The 17,393-nt window shown below is 38.6% G+C and overlaps 1 protein-coding gene across 1 annotated transcript in view; it reads right to left on the bottom strand.

The window, feature by feature from the left end:
- EYS (eyes shut homolog) overlaps positions 1-17,393 on the bottom strand; it is a gene marked incomplete at its 5' end in the record, with an annotated part of 1,363,978 nt that overhangs the window by 194,642 nt on the left and 1,151,943 nt on the right.

Raw genomic sequence — 17,393 nt, 5'->3', positions numbered from 1 at the left:
TACAATTGAAACTTTGTAGCCTGGGGCGGCAGCCATTTCTGGGGCAGCAGCCATTTCTGTGGCAGTTAATTCACCTTCTACAATTGAAACTTTGTAGCCTTAAGCGGGGGAGCCCGGCCAGGGTGTGTGGAAAGCTTTGCTTCCCCTGTTGCCGCCAGCAACCCTGGTCTGCTCTCTCAAGCTCCATTCTGCCGCCATTTGTTTAAATTTGTTTACCTTCTATAATTGAAACTTTGTAGCTTGAGTGGAGGCTTAGGCCTGCAATGGCTATGGAAAGCTTGGCTTGCTCTGTTACCTGGGAAACCTTGCTCTCTGTGGCTGTAGCCATCTTGGATTGGGGTTAATTTGCATACTCGCCCTGATTGGCTGGTGGGCGTGGCTGGGCTGGTGGGCGTGGCTTATGTAGCTGAGTGATGGTTAATTTGCATATTACCATTTTATTAGAGAGGATGTATCTAATTGAGAAATCTTATCTTAATATTGCTTCTCAAATATTCTTTATTTTCTTTTTCCCCCCTAAATATTCTTTAAATAAGTTTTTATGTCTTACCAATTCCCTTATTAATTACTGAATTAAATAAAACCTTAACATGCATTCATATTATATTTGCATGAGAATCTTAATTTTACTGGTATAAATTATACTTTATCAGAATTGCTTGTCCACTTTGCTTTCCCTCGTCACTTTTATATAAAGAAAGTAGGTTAAAATAAAGACCAAATGAGGAAAAGGTCACAATGGAGAAGAAGAAAGGCAATGTGAACCCTCTTGCCTCAGGACTGAGGAGAGAGGTATCACCTCTCCAACATCAAGATGTGCTCCATCATCCCATAGGTCGTCTGTCTTGGGGACCATGCACAGCCAGCCTCATGGGTGTGAGGCCATTATAGTTGCACAGCAAATCATGTTCAACAGGTGCTGCACCAGAGTTTAGTGCTTTGCCGTTGTTGTCTTAAAATTATTACTATACTATCTTTGATTTTGGCTTTTATAAGAAAAGTGGGTGAGACAATGGAGCATGTGCCAGGGCCCTAAAGTCCTGCAGTGTTGCCACTTTCCTCTCTCTCCAGAAAAAGTTCTCAATCACCTGCTTCCTTGCGTCCTCCCCAGTGACCACTGTTCTCTACACCCCTGACAGGGGCCTAGCTGTGGGCACTGGGAAAGTCAGGGTTGGATACATAACACCCTTGTGCTAGACACAGGGCAGGTCCCAGGTGCCTGTGCAAGTCTGCACTTACCCTGGGAGTATCCTCATGACTGAGGAAGTTTGGCATTAAATAGCAAATAAAACTGGAGAGAGAGAGAGAAAGAGAGAGAGAGAGAGAGAGAGAGAGAGAGAGAGAGAGAGACCCTACCAAAGAAAGTAAAAAGCTTTTTTTCTCCTGCTTTTTGAACTAGGGATTCTACATTTTCATTTTGAACTGGGCTCCACAAATTATGTAGCTGGTCCAGTGAGGGTGAGAAGCAAGGTTCTCAAAGACACACGTACACTGACTGGTGTTCAATCTTCACATACCTGGAGTGACCACTGTCAATATACTAAGCCAATAAAGGTGTGAAAGATGGGTTTTTCCACTTATCATTGATCCTCTAATTTTCATTTAGCTTCAAATCTTTGTTTTATTTTTATCATAATGATATGTGCTCAGAGAACAAAATAAATCCCTGTAATACTACATGAGATTATTTAAGGATCCATAACAAGTACAGAGAATATACAGAATCATAGTAAATATTATTGTTAAATATTATTGTTTAAATAATGCAGAAATCTATTCGGATATTCTTTCTGCCCAGAACTTAAAAACTTATACACTAAAAATAAAATAAACAAAACCAATCCCCATCCTTTCCTTTAAACCCAAACTCATAAAAGGCAAGTTAGAAATACCTTAAATTTATTTTTCTAAGATTTTCATTGACATTTTCATCTTACGGATTTCATATGAAGAAGTTGTTTTTTGATAAGAAAACATTCATCTTCAGGTAAGGTCATACCAGTAGAGAGCACCTACTATATACCAGTTATTTTGAAGGTCTGAAAGTAATATAATAAACAAATCATAAACCCAATACTCAGCAAAATATTTCTAAATATATTCAAATCAGCATTCATGTTGATTGCCCTCAATATTTAAATTTGATGATATACTTTTACACTAAACACAGTAGCATTGGAAGAGCCTTTAGATTCTTAGATATTTAGAATTAGAAAGGTCTGGGTGATCTTCGGTCACATGAGAAAAGAAACTCAGGGAGGATATGTGCCCACATCCCATAGAGGAGTAGATCTGAGACTTGAGCCTAAGGATCTACCATTGTTCTGAGCAGCCCCACCTCACTTGGAGATCCAGTGTCCACTCATGCCTACATCCCTGTAGGAGGTATACAGTGGTTCATCCTCTGTCCAAGGGAAGTTTACGGCATCCAAGACTGCAAAACGTGACAATGGGTGGTCCACTTTCAAGCTCAGCTGGGCACTGAGTGCCCTTTAGCCTGTCTGGTCCTGAGACAAAGGTTCTTCTTTCCACTTCAAAGAATCCCTGTTCTATGCCTTATTTTCTCTCCACCATCCATTCCCCAGCCCAGACCTCTCTCTTTGGGAGCAGAAAGTGCCACTCTGCAATGGCACTTTGGATGTGAATATTTGTGGCTCAGATTTAGGACTAGCACAGTTTCGAGGCTTTAATTTCTGTTTCTGTGCAGAGGTAGTTTGGGAAAAGAAATAAAATAATCCTAAAGCATTTCTGAGAGAGCGAAGGGATAAGGAAATTAGTCTGGTGATTATAACTTTACCACATAGTTCTAATGTCCAGATAATTTCTTACTTGAACACAAAACTCCAATATTTAGGCATGATTTTCTGTCAGCTGTATCTGTACACTGTATTTGTCATAAGTCCTATTCATCTAGGACTGAAAAGAGAAAACTGGATATCTAAAGCCTGTGCAAGTTAACGCAGGTGTGAAGATAGAATTCTTGGTTTTGAAGCATACTAACCTCAAAGTATGTTCCCAATTGTTGATGGACAATCTTCTACTTTGAAAGTCTTTTAAAAGTAGAAAAAATACCACTCATTGGATCTTGTTTATATCATGTAATGCAGCATTTTCTTTCACTGCTTATGAGAGAGTGTTCTGTGTAATGTTAATTGTATTCCTAAAAACAAATTTTTTTTAGGGGTGAAATAAGTTTTAAATTTTCTATTAAATAGAGTTAAAAGGGTTATTTTCTGTAGGACTTCTTTAACATGTTGAAATACATTGTGATAAACTCCAAGAGGGGAATAGGTATTGTGACATTTTATGAATTTGTCTTAGAAAAATGTGTCCCCTCCCATCCTCCCCGCTCCACCACTCAAAGAATGCTTATTAGTATGTATTGAAAAATAGTTTTTGAAAATCCAGTCTAGCTTAATCCTCTCTTCACACAAAAAATGAAAGCAAAGTCTAGAGATGGTTAGTGGCATGCTTAAGAGTAAGGGCAAGACATAGAGCTCATGCCTATTGGACTGGTCCACAAAGATGAAAGTACAATTTTCATGGACAGCCCAGTCCTTAAGGGTAGTTCCCAAGTCAGAGAACTGCTGAAAATAGTTACCAAATCATTTAGTTCAGAAAACTAATTTTTTTTTTTTTTTTGGCGATGGAGCAAGTAGTTGACTTATATTACAGAGCTCAGAGCAGAGAACATTGACTTCACTTCCAGAAGATTGTGATTTATCTTGTCTTTATTATCAGTGTTGACTTGAACAAATCTCTTAACTCACTCATTTTCCCATTTGTGAAACAGAAATCCAAAGCTATGTTCCAACGATATTTGAAGTATTAACATCATTTTAAGATAAAATCACATCAGCACAGTGCCACTGTATCATTTTCCAAAGCGAAGCCAGCACTTGGTAATTGTCAGGTCAATGGCAATCAGCAGTGGTAATGTCTAGAGAGTGCTTGCTCGAAGTCACTGTTGCATTTTAATGTCAATCAACAAGAACCCAAGTTATTTCCCAGTGTTTTTCCATCTAGTTTTTATATTGTCAAGTCTTTAGCAAGTTTTAACTTTTGGCTCCAAATCACTTGAGGTTTAGGTAGGCAGGTAGGAACAATTTTTACTTCATTTTCTTAGAATAAAAGGTTAAGCAATTTTTCTAAAATAGACAAAATGCTAGCAAATGGTCCAGGAACAGAATGCAAGGCTTGAGAACTTTGTGTACTGCTGAACCTAAAGGATTGGTTTCTTTCCTTCCTAAATTAATTATTTAAACTCCTTGTTTTAAAAATTTTGCAAACCCAAGCCTGGGGATTCTGGATATCTCACATTTTATTCCAGCTTTAACTTTGCTCTGTTTTCATTTTGTTTGTCAAGCTTCTCACACAATTTTAACAGTGGCATGCTTAATTATGTGTAAAAATCATAGTGATTAACATAATTTACCAAATCATTTTTTTAGTTGTATGAGTTCAATCTGTAAGTGGTAAACCATGTAGATTTAAAATGAGAATAAATGCTTTTAGTTAAAAAACAAATAGGTTTAACAAATAATTCCTTACTTAAAAAAAAAAAAACATTAACAAATAGTATCTGAAGGGAAGCAAAACACTCAAGAAAAACATATTAGCAGCTTGTATTTTGCTTGCTTGTTCTTTGAAGTAGGGGGAAAAAACCCAAACCCTTAGTTTTCTATAAGAAAAGGAGAGGAAAGAAAGTTTTCAGATGGGATTTGAGCCAGAGAGGTCTCTTATGCCCAGGAAGATCAATCAGGGTAAATGAGTTCTCCATGTATTATTACCTAAGGGTAGAGAAAATTGAAGATGAGATTTTTTCCCCCCCTACATGTTTGACCTTGCTGCATAAATATGATGTAAAAAATATGTGTGGAATTTGATAGTGGTCTTTTCCATTAGTCAGACCTTGAAACATTTAACTCTTTGAGGTTTTTCAAATTTGGAGTAAATAACACAATTTCTTGCATGTTTACTCAACTTGTTCTCATTTAAATATAATTGTATTTGCAATCATGACTATAATGAAACTGATTTTTGGAGAACCTAAATGCTTTCTGGCCTGTAAAAACAAATGCCCAACCCTCATTGCTGCACTCAAGGATGGCAGTAATAAAAGTGGTTAGAGAATCAATTTAAACTGCATTTGTACTTTACTAAGAACCCCCTGACACTTACATTGGTAAGAGTTATGCTTTCCAAATATGTGATCCACTTTTATAAGCAACTAAAAACCCTGCAGCTTCAGTCACACTCTCTAAGCAAGAATAAATGACTTCACATCAATCCATTTTCACAAAACCTGGCATTTGGAGAATGGGGGAAAGAAATGAGATAAAAAAGATAAACAATAGAGGCTTCCAGTCAAGATGGTAGCATAGGTAAACATGATATTCGCATTCTCCCACAACTACATCAAAATTACAACTAAGCTACAGAACTACCATCATTCAGAACTGCCTAAAATCTAGCTGAATGGAAATCCTATAACTAGGGATTTAAAGAAGAAGCCACATGAACTGATAGGAGGGGCAGAGATTTGGAATGGGCTGGTCCCACATCCATGTGTGGCAAATAAAAATCAGGAGGACTATTGTTGCTGTGGAGGTATCCCCTGAAGAGTGAGTGGTCCCAACCTCACACGAGGCTCCCCAGTGTAGGGTTCTAGTGCCAGGAAGAGAAGTCCCATAATTTCTGGCTGTAAAAACCAGCAGGGATTGTGGCTGAGTAAGACAAAGATTGCTGGAATCCTAGGGAGTTCTTTTTAATGGGCCACAGACATACTTGGACTCACTCCCTCTGAGCTCCAGCACTGGGGCAGCATCTGTAAAGGGACCAGGAACATGCAGGGAGGGACGAATTGTTAGGCATCGGGGCGAGAGCTAGAGGGATAGCTTTCTCCCAGACAAGTGCTGACAGAGGCAACTGTTCTTTTCCTCCCCACACAGAGCCAGCACGTGGGTGCCATTTCTGAGTCTCCATCAACCTGGCTCACACTGTTTGCCCCACCCTGGAGATTCCCTGAGACCCTGCCCACCCTACTTTTGGGGTCAAGCTATTTCTAGTGGCTTTTCCATACAAATGACCTGTCTTGACTCATGCTTCAGACTTTCCTAAAATCTCTAACAAGCAGCACTTGGCCTCAGCATATCCTATATCTCTCACTAAGTGGCCCCAGGCCTGGCACTAGCAGCAGCTGGCTTTGGTTCATTGCTTGGCCTTGCCTGGGCACCTTCAAGCCCAGCACAAGTAGCAGCCATCTGCAGATCAGTTTGTAGCTCATGCTGAGTGGCCCTGGGCAGAACACAGGCAGCAGTTGACCTTGGCCTGCAACTCCTGGGAGGCTCCAAAGCCAGTGCATCCAATGGAAAGCTTCAGACCATGTTGAAGCATCAACCAACTACCTTCATAAGCTACACACTCAAGAGGCAGACTTGGTGGGGACAAGAGCCCTACTGAAGTAAGTACTGCTCTGTGGGGTGGACTTCTGAACAGCTGATCCTCCACAGAGGGTGGTGGTCACAGCCAGTCCTTGCAGCAATCAACCTGTGGTGGTCACAGCCAGTCCTTGCAGCAATCAACCTTGTCAATAGCAATCAAGGTTCAACTACAACAGGCAGGTGCAAATGGCCTATTGCTTCGGTGATGGGGGTGGCTGTGCTACTGGGCCATACAGAACACCTACTACATAAGGCCACTCTATCAAGCCTGGGAAATGAAGCAGCTCTACTTAATTCATAGAAGTAAACACAGAGAGGCTGCCAAAATGAGAGACAAAGAAACATGTACCAAGTGAAAGAACAGAACACAACTCTAGAAAAAAAAAAAAACTAAAGAAAATGGATACAATCAATCTACTAGATGCAGAGTTCAAAACACTGGTTATAAGGATGCTCAATGAACTTAGTGAGAACTTCAATAGCATAAAAAAGACATGAAAACCACAAAAAGGTCAGAAATGAAGGATATACTAACTGAAATGAAGAATGGTTTACAGGGTATCAACAGTAGAGTAGATGAAGTTGACAAAAAAGTGATTTGAAATATAAGGAAGCAAAAAACACCCATCAGAACAGCAAAAATAAAAAAATAATAAAAATTATGAGACTAGTTTAAGGAGCCACTGGGACAACTTCAAGTGTACCATCATGGGGGTGCTAGAAGGAGAAGAGAAAGAAATTGAAAACCTACTTAAAAAAATAATGACAGAAAACTTCCCTAAATGGGTGAAGGACATAGAAATACAAGTCTATTATCCCCCACCTCCCACTAATAAGGACACATATATAAAAATAAATAAATTAAAAAAAAAGAAATACAAGTCTAGGAAGCACAGAAAGTCCCCAAAAATATGAACCAGAGAGGGCTACACTAAGACACATCAAAATTATAATGCAAAAGGTTAAAGACAAAAAGAGGATCTTAAAAGCGGCAAGGGAAAAGCAGTTAGCTACCTACAAGGGAGCCCCCATAAGACTGTCAGCAGATTTCTCAACAGAAATTTTACAGGCCAGAAGGGATTGGCAGGAAATATTCAAAGTGATGAAAAGCAAGAACCTACAGCCAAGATCACTCTACCCAGCAAAGCTATCATTTAGAATTAAAGGACATATAAAGAGCTTCTCAGACAAGAAAAAGCTAAAGGAGTTGGTCACCACCAAACCAGTATTACATAAAATGTTAAAGGGTCTTCTTTAAGAAGAAGAAGAAAAAGTTCAAAAATATGAAAAATAAAATGGCCATAGTATATATCTATCAATCAACAATTGAATTTAAAACAAAATAAATGAATAATCAGAATAGAAACAGACTCATAGATACAGACAATATTTTGATGGTTGCCAGATGGGAGGGGGGTTGGGGTGATGGGTGACAAATGTGAGGGATTAAGAAGTACAAATTGGTAGTTACAGAATAGTCATGGATATGTAAAATACTGATTGGAAATATAGTCAATAATATTCTAATAACTATGTATGGTGTCAGATAGATATGAGATTTATCAGGATGATCATTTAATAAGTTACATAATGTCTAATCACTGGATGTACACCTAAAACTAATATGATATTGTATGTCAACTATAACTGAAAAATAAAAAAAATGATTTAAATACATTAAAAAAGTTAAAACAATAAAATCTACTAATTTAGTGACATTTCAAAGTCTGTTAAGCATTGACCATTGAAGTACTGGGTATGTTGTATTGTTGTATTTATAGTTTTATTGTCCATTCTCAACCTTTTGAATGTGTCATTTGAATGTATCATTATTTTTAAACGTACAAACGGTCTTTTAATAAAGAAATGTACCATTGGGAGATATAGATATGTAATATGATTATATATTTGTTTAACATGGATTTGGAATAAATAATAGTAAATAATTTTAAGTGTTTTCCCTTTAAATTTGCATATCAGTTTTTTTCAGAATAAAAATAGCGAAAAAAAGTTAAACAACTATTTGTGACTCCTAGGCTATTTTAACCTAAGACTGTATTTATATTTACATTTATAAATGAAAAAACACATTTTTTCAGCATTTCTTAATGTTTTACATACCTGAAATTATCTAAAGCAAAGGAGTTTGGAGAAAAGTACTGCATTATTTTATTCATCTTTGTAAATTCCATGCTCATCAATCACATTGCTTATCACAAAAGGGTACTCTGCAAATGCTTGTGGCATGAAAGAAGGGATGGATAGATAGTCTTAAAGACACACTAATCCCATTGAATCAAATAGACTTGGGTTCAAATAATTTCTACAATGGATATTGCAGAAAAACCCAGAAATTACCAAAATATTGTTGTAATGTATTACATTACATATTATCTAAGAAATGAGGAGCTAAAGCATGCCTGTGTGTGTTTTTTCTTCATAATAATAGCATTTGCATGTTTGCTTCTCACATTTTGGAAGACTTATTAAATGGGTCTATTTTTCAGAGCACTGTTTTGCTTTGCTCACCTCCAGTCTGCTAAACATTTCAGGAAGCAGAGGGTAGCACTGAAGCAGCCAGACTCCTGTCTCTTGGTAATGCAGAAGGTGGCTGGTGCTCAAAAAAAGTTCAAAACCAAGAAGTAAAATAAAAGGATTACTTCATGTTCTTTTAATATTGTACTAGAGTATTGTCTAGTGGGCCTGCTTAAGGATTATAAAACTCTCTAGAAGAATGCATTTTTATTTGACTCGCTATTTACTATTGATGAGCCCCAGTCTCTGTGAAGTTACATGATAAAGTGCAGATTTGTGTCTGATGAAGATGCAAATGGATACATTCTTGTAGAAAAGACAACCCCTCAAATTACATTTGATTCCTTTGTAGGATACTAACCTCTTTTGTCTCTCACCTAGCAACCTTACTTCAGCATTCATTCAGTGCCTATATATGCCCAGTCTCTTGAATTCTCTTGGAATTAGCTTTACCATTGGCTGGTTCCTTTAGTAACAAGATAAGTAAATCTTTGTCATGCATTCATTATACATTTGTATAAAAGTCAGATTTATAATTTGTTGAAAATTAACCTATGACACTTTGCTTCAGTTATCTTGCCAGTGGTTAAGTGTAGATATTGTGGGACCCAAAGCTTATATAATTTTTGGTCCCTTTATAACACAAAGGATTTAAAAGTACATATACAAAATATGTCTAAAAATGAATATCATTTTAGAATGAGAAAAGAAATCACAACGAATTACAAGGAAACGTGGAGATTCGGTGTCTTTCTCTGAAATCTCTTTAGGCTCTTTACAGGAAATGCGTACGTGGAAATGCTTGCTGATTGCTACCTGGTTTCCCTTCTGAAAGAGAATTTTAACAGCCCACTGCAGCGTCCAGCAAGTTCCAGGTCTCAGAAAAAGAAAGGTGGGGGGCTGCCTAAGCTTCATTAGCTTCAGAGTAAAGGAGCTCTGCTACTGGGTGAGGGGACACGAGCAGATAAGGAGCTGTGATGTCAACAGCTGAGAGAAGGGAACCAGAGAACATTCCTCCTCAGACAGCTGGGCCACAGAGTAGTAACCCTTGTGCAGGGCTTGGTGAAGACTCACACATTCATGTGTCAAGAGATCCAGCCTTGAGCCCATGTTGCAAGGAGAGCACACGAAACCGTAATGACACCAGTTAATAAGAAAAACTTTGAGTCTTTTTCAATCAAATATCTCCTGCCCCAAGATAGCTCCCATGGAGAAACCAGAAGCAGAAGATGAGTGAAGAGGCATCAGGAAGGACACACCACTTTCCTTCTCCATTGAAGTTCTTTTTAAAAAAATATATTTTATTGATTTTTTACAGAGAGGAAGGGAGAAGGATAGAGAGCTAGAAACATCAATGAGAGAGAAACATCGACCAGCTGCCTCCTGCACACCCCTCACTGGGGATGTGCCCGCGACTGAGGTACATGTCCTTGACCTGAATAGAACCTGGGACCCTTCAGTCCACAGGCCGATGCTCTATCCACTGAGCCAAACCGGTTAGGGCCCCATTGAAATTCTTGAACTGGACATCTGTCCAACCAAGTAAAGGATTGGTACCCATTAAACTGGATACGAGACAAGTTTTAACTGGAGTAGGTTGAACCAGATGCTTTTCCTATGTGGACACAAGTAGAAGCCTCTGGAACCTGCATGATATTCCATTAAGGGAAAGTAAACAGAGATCCTATAGAGCATGTTTGACATCAGTGATAGCAGAAAAATAAAACTATTATATTTGCACCGCATAAAGTTTAAACTGCTTTTAATGAATGAAATCCATCAATAAATGCCTTCAATGCCCAATTAATGAACATGAGAGAAATGGGGAAAACCACATATGCTTCTAAGTTTTTACTTGAATCACTGTTGGATATTTTCTCCTTTTCCCTTGTTTCTAGCAGTGGGGTTTGCCCACAGTCAAAATGTTTAGATGCTTGGTGGCAAACTTTTACAGCCGAGAATAATCTAACCAAATACAAACTAGCCTTCTAGTACAAGAGACATTTCCCGGGTACAATTTCAAGGATGTTGACTGCAGACCGAGAGTGAAGCAACTACAAAAAAGGTTAAATATTTGAAGACTAGAGGCCCGGTGCACGAAATTTGTGCACTGGGGGATGGGGGAGTCCCTTAGCCCAGCCTCCACCCTCTCACAGTCCGGGACCCCTCGCTCCTTACTGCTTGGCTTGCTGCTCCTTAGTGCTGCTGCAGAGTTGGGAGAGGCTCCTGCCACCACTGCTGTGCTCACCAGCCATGAGCTTGGCTTCCGGCTGAGTGGCACTTCCCCTGTGGGAGCACACTGACCACCAGGGGGCAGCTCCTGCGCTGAGCGTCTGCCCCCTGGTGGTCAGTGTGCATCATAGTGACAGGTCATTCTGGTTGTCCCACCTTAACGGTTGCTTAGGCTTTTATTATATAGATGTTATTAGTCTATATGTAGTGGTGAGAAATTGATCTGAAATGGGCTCTTTTTGTCCTGGGTATTTAGAAGACTAGGGTAGACTGCTGAGCTAGATTGGGGGTAATCCAGCCTAGATACAGAGAAAGAACTGAAAATCTCAGCAGGTGATGCCTAACTACATGCCACCGTGAAATGACAATTAAGGCAAGTGAATGTTTTGTAGGGGGTTGCCACTCACACAGAACAGATGGAAAAGCTAAGACACAATACCCTAATTCTTTGTACTTTGCAGTAATTGTTACTATTGCAATTTCTACTTCAACTTATGGCTCCTACCTCATTTTGAAGTGTTAAATGCTTTGAAAACAAAATACTTCAGAAATAATAAAAACCAACTTGTTTTTTATCAATGTCAAAAAGGATGTCTATAAAATTAAGTAATAGGGAAAATGCATTGAAAGAAAAGAATGAAGGAAACTAACTTTTAATTCTATTCAGACACTCAGAATAATGAAAGTTCCTTAATGTTAAGAAATTCATGCATTTTTTTTTCTGAGATTGCTAGTTACAGTTAATTTTATATGTCAACTTGACTAGGCCACAGGATGCCCCGATAGCTGCTCAAATATCATGTCTGGGTGTTTCCAGAAGAAATTAGTATTTGAATTGGTAGGTTGAGTAAAGCAGATGGCCCTTCCCAATGTGTGTGAGGTGGGTATCATCCAATCCCCTGAGGGTCTGAATAGAAGAAAAAGTGAAGCAAGGTTGAATTTGCTCTCTGCCTGACTGTTGAGCTATGATCTCCATCTTCTCTTACTGTTCATGCTCTTGATTCTCAGCCCTTCAGAGTCAGGCTGAAATCTACACTACAGTATTTCCTGGGTCTCCAGCTTGTGTGTGGCAGACTGTGGGACTCGTTAGCCTCTGTAATTGTATGAGCCAATACCTTATACTAGTAATATCTCCCTATCTATCTATCTATCTATCTATCTATCTATCTATCTATCTATCTATCTATCATCTATCATCTATCTATCTATCTATCTATCTATCTATCTATCTATCATCTATCTATCTATCTATCTATCTATCTATCTATCTATCTATCATCTATCTATCATCATCTATCATATAGCTAGCTAGCTATATTGTTTAATAGAGAAAATTTAAATTGAGTTGGATTTTCTTGGTCGATGAAGTAAAATTATTTTACCCACCTGTTGCCCCAGTGTAGTAGTCTGCAAACCATGGTCCTTAAGCCAAATCCTGCCAGTCACCTATTTTTGTAAATAAAGCAGGAAAACAGCCAGGTCCATTCATTTACATATCTTTAATGGCTGCTTGGGTATTACAATAGCAGAGTTGAATAGTTGACATACAAAGTCTAAAATATTTGCTATCTGACCCTTTACAAAAAAGTTTGCTAACCCATGCCCCAGCACACGGAGGACAGCACTGGTTAGTGATGAAGCAAACTATGAGAACAATTAGAGGCACAGAAAGCACATTCATTCACATGTGGAATTACTGACTTTCAATGCATGATAAAATACATTAATACACACTCAGCGCCTGATAAAACCAAGGCTAAGTCTGAAATTCATGTCTCAATAATTATGACTATAATGTCAGTGACATAAGTTTCTAGAGCAGTGGCTGTATAGGATATATTCCCAAACCTGGTGCTCCTTTTTGATCACTGTTTAACCTATTTTAAAACAACTGGCACAGAAAGGAGAAAGTGATTTAAATATTATCTGTTTAACTTGCTAACCTTCCGATACCCTTTTGCAAACAGCTTGTTCAAAGTCCATAGAGCTAAGCGAAATAAGCCAGTCAGAGAAAGATAAATATCACATGATCTCACTCATTTGTGGAATATAATGAACAACATAAAATGATGAACAAAAACAAATCCAGAGACAGAGAACATTGATCAGACCATCAAACCTCAGACGGAAGGTAGGGGAGGGTGGGGGTAAGGGGCAGAGATCAACCAAAGGACTTGTATACATGCATATAAGCCTAATCAATGGACACAGACACTAGGAGGGGGGGTGGAGGGCAATGGGGAGATAAGGACACATATGTAATACCTTAATCAATAAAGAAAAAAAAAGAGAGATTTGGATACTCAGAATAACCCTTCTGTATCACTTTTCTAAACTGAATTTCCTTACATGCAATTTGGATTTCTCTGAAATAAGCAACCACAGGGGTTTGAAAATTCCAGCACAGATTTATAATATAATGAAAAAAGATTGGATTCTGTCCAGAAATGTGTGATGGCATTCAAAGAAGAATGACATTTACTGAAGTAATACTTCCCCTTAACATTCTTCCACATGAAATTTGCCTTCTTGTAAGCAGATTACCTTCATAGACAATGTAGGGACAGCACTTAATAACAGTGAATTATATCAACCATGCTACTAAAATTAGTAATGATTTTGTTTATAAATAGCTATGTAATGGTACTTTATTTTGTGAACCCTGCAGTGTAGCTCTGTGTACTGAACATCTGTTAACTTACCATCTTCCTTTTGTTTAAAGCATGCTTTTTAAAGGTTATCTCTTAAACCACTATTATTGTTTATACTAGAGGCCCAATGCACAAAATTTGTGCAAGGGGCTCTGCCCTCACAGCCGTGGCAGCTTGCCTCAGCCCTCGCAGCCACGGCTTTGTCCGGAAGGTCATCCGGAAGGATGTCCAGAAGGTCGTTTGGCTGTCTTAGCATATTATGCTTTTATTATTATAGAATGTTGGGAAGAGTAGGCATGCATTTCCAGGAGATATGGATTAGAAAGTTCAAGTATATGCATGTGTGTGTGTGTAGACTGAAAAATATTTGCCTCTCTTAAGGTTCTTATTTACCTCATTAGGAGGCATTCCCCAACCTTTAGAATCTAAAATATTTGCTAAAGTTTAAATGAAAGTCTGTGGACCAGAAAAATTAAACTGTTATGAGAAATTATTATTGGCATTTTCAAGTAAAAGCAACATGCACACCTGCTATAGGATTAAGCCATTAGAGCCTCTGTATCTTGAGACAGGAAATCTGAGAGGTAGAAGAGCTTCTGATCTTTGCAATACTGACTCCTTTATTCTGAACAAAGGTAGTCTATTATTTTGAAAATAAAACTGTAGACCTAGGAAAGTTCCTCCAGGCTACTGTGTCTATTCCTTTTGGATCCAGAAAAGCTGAATATTAATGTATCTCATTTAAATTGCTCTGCTATTTTGAAAGCTGTCTTGAGTCCAATCTCCCCTTTGGGGAAAATAGGAATAGAGAAGGGAATTTAGAAGTCTGCCTGGCTTGGCTCAAAACTGATATGGCATCGAAAGATGCCAAGGTCGAGAAGGGTTGGAAGAGAGTTTGGGAGCTTTTGGAGAGGTCCATTTTATGATGTGTCAGCCTAGAGAGGAAAAGGAACCTTTGCCTTTAGCCAACAGCATAGATGGCAAGGGAGTTGCCAAATGCATCAAGTCATCTCAGATCCATTTGTCAAAGTCAGGATGGGGCTGACTAGCACAACGTTTCTCTAGCTTCCTTGGCTGGAAAACTTTACACCACTCACTGTACTCCAAGTATGGGTATGTGTCTGCTGCGGGCAGGGTGCTGTCATGGTGGTGGTTCTTTGTGACCAACTTCTTGGTCTGAGGCTGCTAATGGCCTCACTGGGAGTTCTTCATCAGTACACATCTGGTTCTCCTTTCAGGTTACTGCACAGACTGCGGGAGTGTTCTATGTATGGTCAGGTTTTGACGTTTTACACAGACCAGGGAAGAGTGACAGATAGCATGTACAGTCTGATGATCTTCCTGTGGCCCCATGGCTATCTGTGTTCTTGTATTGAACCTTTGATCCTACTCATGACGGCTCCACCCTCATCACCTAATTACCTCCCCAAACCCCTACCTCCAAAAATCATCACATTGGAGATCAGGGTTTCAACATATGAAATTCTTTTCTTTTTTTTTTTTTTGGGGGGGGGAGGCAAAAACATTCAGTCCAGAGCACCTACCTCAGATGGCTTCCTTTTCCTTCTTTTCTACTTCTTTTTAATTGCTGTACTAATCACTCTGCTCCCTTCCTAAAAAATTCAAATGTAATTTTTCTAAAAATGTTTCCCCACTCTCTTTTCTTTTTGTTTCCTTTCAGTAATTACATGGCTCAACCTTAAGCTCTACATAGTTGATCTGAAATCTGTGTGTTTGCCCGGACCATTGGTAAACACACTTGGATATCCCCATTTGGATGGTCATCTGGCTCTTGAGGACAAAAGGCCACACTGAACTCATCCTCTTCCCATTTTCTTCCTGTAATTATCCCAGCATTCTGGTTACCAGGTTCAAAACTCAATAATCATTCTTTACATCTTCCCTCGGCTCCCTGCCTTCGGTGATTTTTTCAGTCCTGTTGTTAGGATCCCTCTGAAGTGCCTATTTTTGTTGTTGTACTGGAACCAGCCAACTCCAATGCACTGTGGTTTTGGCGTGCAGAGACATGCTCTAATGGAAGTCATAGTTGCCAGGGACCAGCATGTCCTGTGTGCAATAATGCAAGGGGTAATTTATGGGAGTTAGGCACTGGCAATAAAGATAGAAATCATGTTGTTCATAGGATGTGAAGAAGCATTTTATTTGTTGGATACACAACTGACAAGGGGCCACCCTCAGCTCCTCACTGGTTGTTGGCTGGAGGCTACCTTCAGTGCCTTGTCACATGGACCTTCCCCAAATTGCTACATGCTTTATCAAAATCAGCAAGAGAGAGTATCCTTCCAAGATGCAGCTCACAATTCTATGTAATCTAATCATGGAAGTAAGTGATATCCCATCACCCTATTTTATTGGTTATTTCTGTTGGCTAAAAGTAAGACACGGGTCCCATCCACACTGAAGCTAGGGGGGATCATGCAAAGGCTTGGACACCAGAAGAGGGGGTGACAGGGACTGTGAGAGAGTCTGCTGACCACATATAGCAGGGTTGGGGAACATCCAGCCCCTGGGCTGTATCATTTTATCTGGCCCTGCCAAGGCAGGACTCAAAATTTAATAAATCTAAGAGCTTTTTTTCATAGCAAAGTCATTTTTAAGTTGATAATTTCGTATGGCCCGTGAGTGGTGTTATAAATACCCAATGGTCTTTGGCAGACAAATGATTCTCCACCCCTGACATATAGGAAGGGAGAAAACACAATTCTTGTCACTTCTATAATTCTATCACATCAGTGGTAAAGCCTCATTGACAGTATTTATTTAGGTTAAATGACAAATATTTCAGATATTAGAAAGTCAGTAGAAGCTTTCTTCCTGTTTCTTCACTTAATTAGGCAAAAATGAAAGTTTTTCTGCAGGGTTCAGAAGGTTGTCTTACTGGATAATATTGCATTATTATTATAAATAATTGCTATTAATGGATTCATTATAAAACAGAATGCTTATTAAGTAAAATCCTGATTTTGTTTCCTTCAGAAAAGTGACAATGGCCAAGGAAGTTATCCTCAATCTTATCCTCAAAATATACTCTTCTTAAAAGTCCTTTAAAACTTTATCTGTTATACTTCCCCTCTATGAAATAAGCCTATATTGCTTTTGTTATTTTACAAATGTATAAATCAAGTCATAGACTCAGAGTTAATCTGGAGTAAAGGTTGTAGACACCCTAAGAGTTGATCACTTCATTTTTCACTAACTCCATTTTGCTTTTTATTCAAATTTATTAGTTAGGCTGGGATTATCTTGAAAATGTGTCATCTTGATTTTATCATACCTGTCTGTTCTTTTGTTCCTTGTCTGCCATTTCGTTCTTTCTCTCTCTCTTTCATCATTTTCTATTCCATTGATTACTTTCAGAGCCCATCTCTTCCTACCATTTTCTATCATACATTTTTTTAAATAGAATTTTCATCTTTCCTACACTATGCATATAGGTGTTTACTTTATTGAAGTCATTAATGACTTGATAGCTTCCCTCTTAGAAACACTGAAGTGAATTAAGGTATTTCCT

This window comes from Cnephaeus nilssonii (assembly GCF_951640355.1).
Source record: "Cnephaeus nilssonii genome assembly, chromosome: 9".
Classification (NCBI taxonomy): Eukaryota; Metazoa; Chordata; class Mammalia; order Chiroptera; family Vespertilionidae; genus Cnephaeus; species Cnephaeus nilssonii.
The sequence above is the reverse complement of the archived record's forward strand: the minus strand, read 5'-3'. Positions and strand labels throughout refer to the sequence as shown.